The following is a 6000-nucleotide window of genomic DNA, read 5'->3' on the forward strand; positions in this document are numbered from 1 at the left end:
CCCCTCTAGAAACTAGATACTCCACGGTAGAGAGAGAATGTTTGGCCATAGTACGAGCTATTCATCACAATCATTCATACTTTGAACAGACCACACCCCTTTGGCAGTTCTTAACGAATATTAACACTAGAAAAATACACATACAAAGAAATGCGTGTATATGACAAATGTCCAGTGCTACTCTTTTGTTGATTATTATTTGATATCAAAGTAAATTGCCCCCTATGAAAATATAACTGGGAACTTGAGCTCATCAACTTAACAACCAACAAGATTGCAAGGATTAGATCACACATTTACATGAGACACACTTTACTTTCACACTAGTAGAAATGGCTGAAGCATTCTCAACTCTAAATCCAAACCAAACTCTTCACCAGGATCTGATTTAAGCAAAAACCAGTCTACACAATTAGGCATCCGACCCCGTCTAAAGCATCAGATCATTCCTACAACGTATTTTGTTGGGCATGAGCAGTGGGAAGTAGCCCAACACATTACATTTGATGAGCTCAACTTCCCAGTTATATTTGTTTTCAAGATTTCTGTTTTGGTTACTACACATTCTAACGGCCAGTAATTTCAAGATAAATGATTCCCCACATCTTCCAATTTGGTTACTACCCATTCTAATAGCCAGTAATCTCAATTCATTTATAATATGAAAAAAAATAGACTAATATAGTTGTTACAGCCTGTAACATAAAAATGTATTATTCATAAAATAAAAAAAATTTCACTACACTCACCTCTAGGCAATTATTTTAGCAAAGGAAAAGCTTCACTGAGTACACTAACAGAAAGATCTGGACACTGAAAAATAAGAGGATGATGTGAGGATTTATATTTTTATTAATTTTTTATATCTAGAATTTTCTTGTAACAATTGAAAAGTACATCTATATATTTTTTAACTAGGTAGGCCAATATTGTTATATTTTTAAAGGTTTTTTTTTTCGTATATTCTATTAAAAGTTTGCAAAGGAGCTAGAAACAACTTTTTAACTCAGCTGTTAAGTTTTTTACTACAAATAATAATAATTTAATTTATAGAACCCTGTTAACATACATAATGCACTACCTTCAATCATTATAAGTACATTTTTCAAATCTCCCCATGAGAAAGTCAACTGAGCAATCAATACTCTTTGACCACCTTGATAAAAGCCATGACTCTCCACATTAGAAATGGAACATTGGATGCTCTATTTAGCATCAAACACAGCTCAAGCTATTTTCAAATGACTAATACCCTGTCTTCAATCAAATTGGAAGGACAAACTACTAAAACTGAGTTAGAAAAAATAAAAACAAATCTGAAAAGTGAAAATAAACGACTGAAGTAAATGTTTAGCTAATTTAAAGTTTTAAATGTATACTTTTTGTATTTTTTTAAAACAAGCCACTACTAGAATTGCATTTTATTAAAATTGTATATTTTATTTTTCAATCCTGTAAAAAGTCGATAGGGATGTTTTCATAGAGTGGGAATCCTCTGAGTTGCAAAACTAAAGGGCTAAAGATCCTGGTGGAGAAATGGACATTCTTGAGTCCATCCATCTCTAACGAAGTCCGGACAATTACTGGGGAAAAGCAAATGCAGTGAGCAGTTGTACTAGTCACAGAGCACAATGCTGGCTAGTGAAAGGGATCAAGCACTAGCAACTTAAGCCTTCATCTTCTTTTTACTTCATGTTTCAGATGTTTCAGTCTTTTTACTTTCTATCCATTTTCCACTTCTTTCCTCTTCTAGCCTTTTGGTCCTTTTTTTACAAAGCTTATTTATATCAATTTATTCCATCTGTCTGTCTGGTGCAAATCTTCTCCCACTTCCCATTCTCGGATCAAGTTGAAACTTTGCACAATTATTCATTGTCGAAGTCAAGACATAAATCAATAAAAAATTAACCAATTAATTAATTAGTGGTAATTAATTCATTTTGTTTTATATATAAAAAGGAAGATAAATTTTGTATTAAGAGAGAAAGAGATGAGATTATTTCCCTTATATAAGCTTTCTTTTTAAAAAGTTTTTTTTTTAAATTTTGCTTGTGTTTTGTTTTACAATGCAAGCCCTACTTACTGAAACATTATCATCTTTACATCACTATCTCCATTAGGTATTACCAGCAAGTGTCGTGTTTTCCTTCTTGATATGTATTGTGATAAGATAACGCAAGAAAAAAACTAAAGAAAGAGCTACTTACAAGTAATACATTTCAAAAGAAAAAAAATATAAAGAAGATTATTATACTCTATGTGTTTTTATTTGTCAATCTAGTTTTGACAGATTGTTTCATGTATCATGGCTCCTTCATTTTCTAAGCTTCTGGCTTGGAATATTAAGTTTAATGACAGAATGGTATTATTTATTTTTTGTAATTATTATAATGAGTTTACCTTATTGTACTTTTGGTACTTAGAGCTAATGAGTTGCAGCTTTAACATATAAATAACTAATGAATGTTTACTTTTTTTATAAATTTTAAAAAATTGGCATTCTGATGTAGGGAAAGACGTTCTCCAACTGAATCCCCACTTTTTAAAATAATTTTTGAAATTCTTCTTGCAATGTCGCATTGTTTTCCCTGTTCAATATATTCATCAATACCTCCTCGAATCTCAAATGAGGAACTGTGGCAAAGAACAAAGCAGCAGCCAACTGAAGTAGATATCCTTTAGAGACACTGGAGATGAATAGGCCACACCCTTCGCAAGACTGCATTCAACATTACAAGGCAAACCCTCATCTGGAAAGAGAAAGAAAAGATGGCCCAACAATACATGGCACCACAATTTGGAAGTAGATGCCAAACAAATGGACAAAACACGGGAATAGTTGAAGAGATCAGGCCAGAACCCAAACGCCTGGAGGTTTATTCTCCAGGTTGGACCATGAGTGTGGATACTAGGAATTGGATGCATCTGCCAGATAACACTCCTCAGTCTAAAATAGCGATTTATAGAGGAAAGAGCTACTGTGGTTTCAAGCTACCACTGCCAATGTGTTTAATATTTTTTAGAAGTAAACATTGAGGAAAAATCAGGAGATAGAAATATTACTTATGAAATGACAGCTCCTGTCAATGAAAGTTGAGGGGAAACACACTGTAGGGTTTTGATCACATCAGCAAGGTCAAAAGGGGGAATATGACGATAGGCAACAATCCACTTATCTAAGACCTAGGAATGTGCCCAAAAGAAAGATACTCTTGGCTCATCCATTGCCTCTCAAATCATAAGGTTATCTAGGTTAGTTCATCTACAATTGTATGCACGGGACAAAACAACTACTCACAACAAAAGCTTTACAACTACCAATGTAGCATATAAATAAGTGCTAAAATGTAATATGTGAGAAATTAGGGTTTAGTTTGATTGCAGGAAGGGGATACATTAAAACTGAATTAAATTAAATGAAATAGTGATGCGATGATCTTCTTGCTAAAAAGTCTGAAATCAGATTGATAGAATGGAATTTTCCTTCACTGCTAATGGTTCAGATCAACCATAGATAGACCTAACATCACTGAATGAAAATACCAGGCTGATGTTATGAAATTGTTTAAATTTAATTCTAATTGCTATTGTATAGCACATATTTCAATCTTTATTATAGCAGGCTCAGTGACCAGTGTGTCCAATCTCTTTTGTGGACATGTGTAGATTTACTAGATCTAGTCTATATTCTAAATATCAAATACCATGGATCATAGCCGTCATAGAATAAAGCATAGATTTTCGAGGATGATCTTCCTACTGATCCTGTAACTGTAATAATGTCAATAATGATGAATCATGTCATTATCATAGACACACGCTAACTTCACGGCAAAGGCTTATCTAGATCTATAATTATATAGTGTATATAAATCAAATAGATATAGATCTAGTCTAGTCATACATCTCTCTATAGATCTATATTATAATATATCTAGCTAGTCACGAGGCGAATCAAAGTTGTGCCGATAAGCATGGTGATATGATGAATGAGAATGACTAATGATATAAAATCAATGTCATGAATGTCAAATGATTTATATGAATGATGGAATCTAATAATAGATTTTAGACCTGGATGAAAAGGAAATCATATAATACAAACCTGTTGATTGTAATAAACGTTCTTTGCTAGACTATATTATATTAAATTTCATCCTTCACGAGCATTGAAAGAGTGTAGCGATACTAGAGTACGGAGATACTCGGAATTTTTAGGGTCAATGAAGCAACGAAATACGCCATTGGTTCGCATGCGAACCTTAGCTAGTCAAACCAAATTTCTATTGGTTGTACAGTACACAAGTAGGTCGACTGTCAGATCCGTGCCAAAGGTTATATCAGTGGTAACCAAACCAAGCAATGTCCAACGAAGCGTAACCAGAATAGCTGTTACAAGACGTCCGGCAAAAGGAGGCTGTGTCCTCCTTTTTGGGGTCGTGTCCTCCGGCCGGCCTCCATTTGTCTCTAGAAATAACTGTGAAAATGTCAGGCGTACTACTGTTGTTTACTGCAAGGGACACAATCTATTGATATATCATATAAGAGTGTTGTTTTTATTCCCAGCCTACGTGTCGAGTGTCGGTTGCAAACAACGGCAGAAATTATTTAGAACGTCATATTGACAATGAAAAACACAGTAATGTGATAAGAACTTGTGCTTCTTAAAAAAAATGCACTTTGTAGCGAAACACTCTGAAATTCACGAAGACTGTGCTTCAGAAGCGACATTAGAATTCCACACATCATCAGTCTTTTAAGTCGATGTAGGCCTACTGTACTGCTACTCTAATACGGTAGTTGGTAGATTCGGAAACGGTTCCACGACAATTCGTTCATTGACATTTCGTTCACCGACAAATCGTTCACCCGACAATTTGTTCACCCGACAAATCGCTCATAGCCTCACAGACAAATCGTTCACTGGATAGTTATATATCGTCGCGTGTTTAATTAGTTTACGTTAAAACCTTTTTTTTTTACGGCAGGCAAAACTGTCTTGGTTAAGAAGTTTAGGCTTGTAACATGCTCGGAATAAGTAAATACAGCTCCGGATTCACAATAGTTTAATTCTACTAACGACCTTAAACTGCACAAACTAAAAAATCCTACAACACATAATATGTAGCAACATCATAAACCACTTAGACAAATACAATGTCCTTACTCCATACTAACATGGATTTAGGAAATATAGAACATGTGAAACACAACTAATAGGACTAATTGGTGATTTTTCAAAAGGTTTAGATGATTGTGAGCAAATAGATGCTATCTTATTAGATTTTTCCAAGGCTTTTGACAAAGTTCACCACCATTATAGTTTGCTTAAAAATTAAAATATTTCGGCATTAATGGTCCATTGCATCAGTGGATTAAAGATTTTCTGATAGAGAGAGAACAAACTGTAATAATAAATGGCTCTAAATCAACACCAATAACAGTAAACTCGGGTGTACCTCTAGGAACAGTCTTAGGTCCACTACTATTTTTAATTTAGGCCTACATAAATGCTTTACCAAATTACATTAGTTCAGGAACAAAAGTTAGATTACTTGCAGACGATTGCATAATATATAGAAAATTAAAAACAATACAAGATACAGAAATTTTACAAAGAGAATTACATGAATTACAGAAAAGGGAATCAAATTGGAGCATGTCTTTCCACCCAGAAAAATGTCAGTAATTAAGAGTAACAAAAAAAACTAAAACTAATTAACTCCTTATCTTACTCATTACTCTCATGGTAAACCAGTGACACATACTAAAATGCAAAATACTTAGATACAGACTTCGTATCATCTTCTACTGAGGACCTTTTCAAATGTCTACCGTTTTTATGAGAGGTGTTAGCAACAATATGGATTCACATTTTTTGAAGACATTTCAGATATTCTCTGCTTACGTGATTCTTTGCGAAATTCTCTCAAGTGTCCCTTAACAGCGCTTAGTTGACGAATGTTTGTGTAACCAAAACCTACAAAGTTGGCTGCAAGG

The 6000-nt window shown here is 34.0% G+C and overlaps 1 protein-coding gene across 5 annotated transcripts in view; it reads right to left on the reverse strand.

Annotated features, from left to right (window-relative positions):
* LOC106079755 (GDP-D-glycero-alpha-D-manno-heptose dehydrogenase-like) overlaps positions 1 to 4425 on the reverse strand; it is a 46499-nt gene extending 42074 nt beyond the window's left edge. The window contains exons 1-3 of one of the 5 annotated variants that reach the window (XM_056035236.1): positions 4106 to 4425; positions 2612 to 2750; positions 750 to 813 (exon numbers count right to left, since the gene is read on the reverse strand). The gene's annotated coding sequence lies outside the window, so the exon portion shown is untranslated. Of the gene's footprint in view, positions 1 to 749; positions 814 to 2611; positions 2751 to 3704; positions 3727 to 4105 lie in introns of those variants that run through there. The other 4 variants (XM_056035232.1, XM_056035234.1, XM_056035231.1 and 1 more) reach the window with 4 other exon arrangements.
* Positions 4426 to 6000: the final 1575 nt, after the last annotated feature.

The sequence above is a fragment of the Biomphalaria glabrata genome, chromosome 7 (genome assembly GCF_947242115.1).
Source record: "Biomphalaria glabrata chromosome 7, xgBioGlab47.1, whole genome shotgun sequence".
Lineage (NCBI taxonomy): Eukaryota > Metazoa > Mollusca > Gastropoda > Planorbidae > Biomphalaria > Biomphalaria glabrata.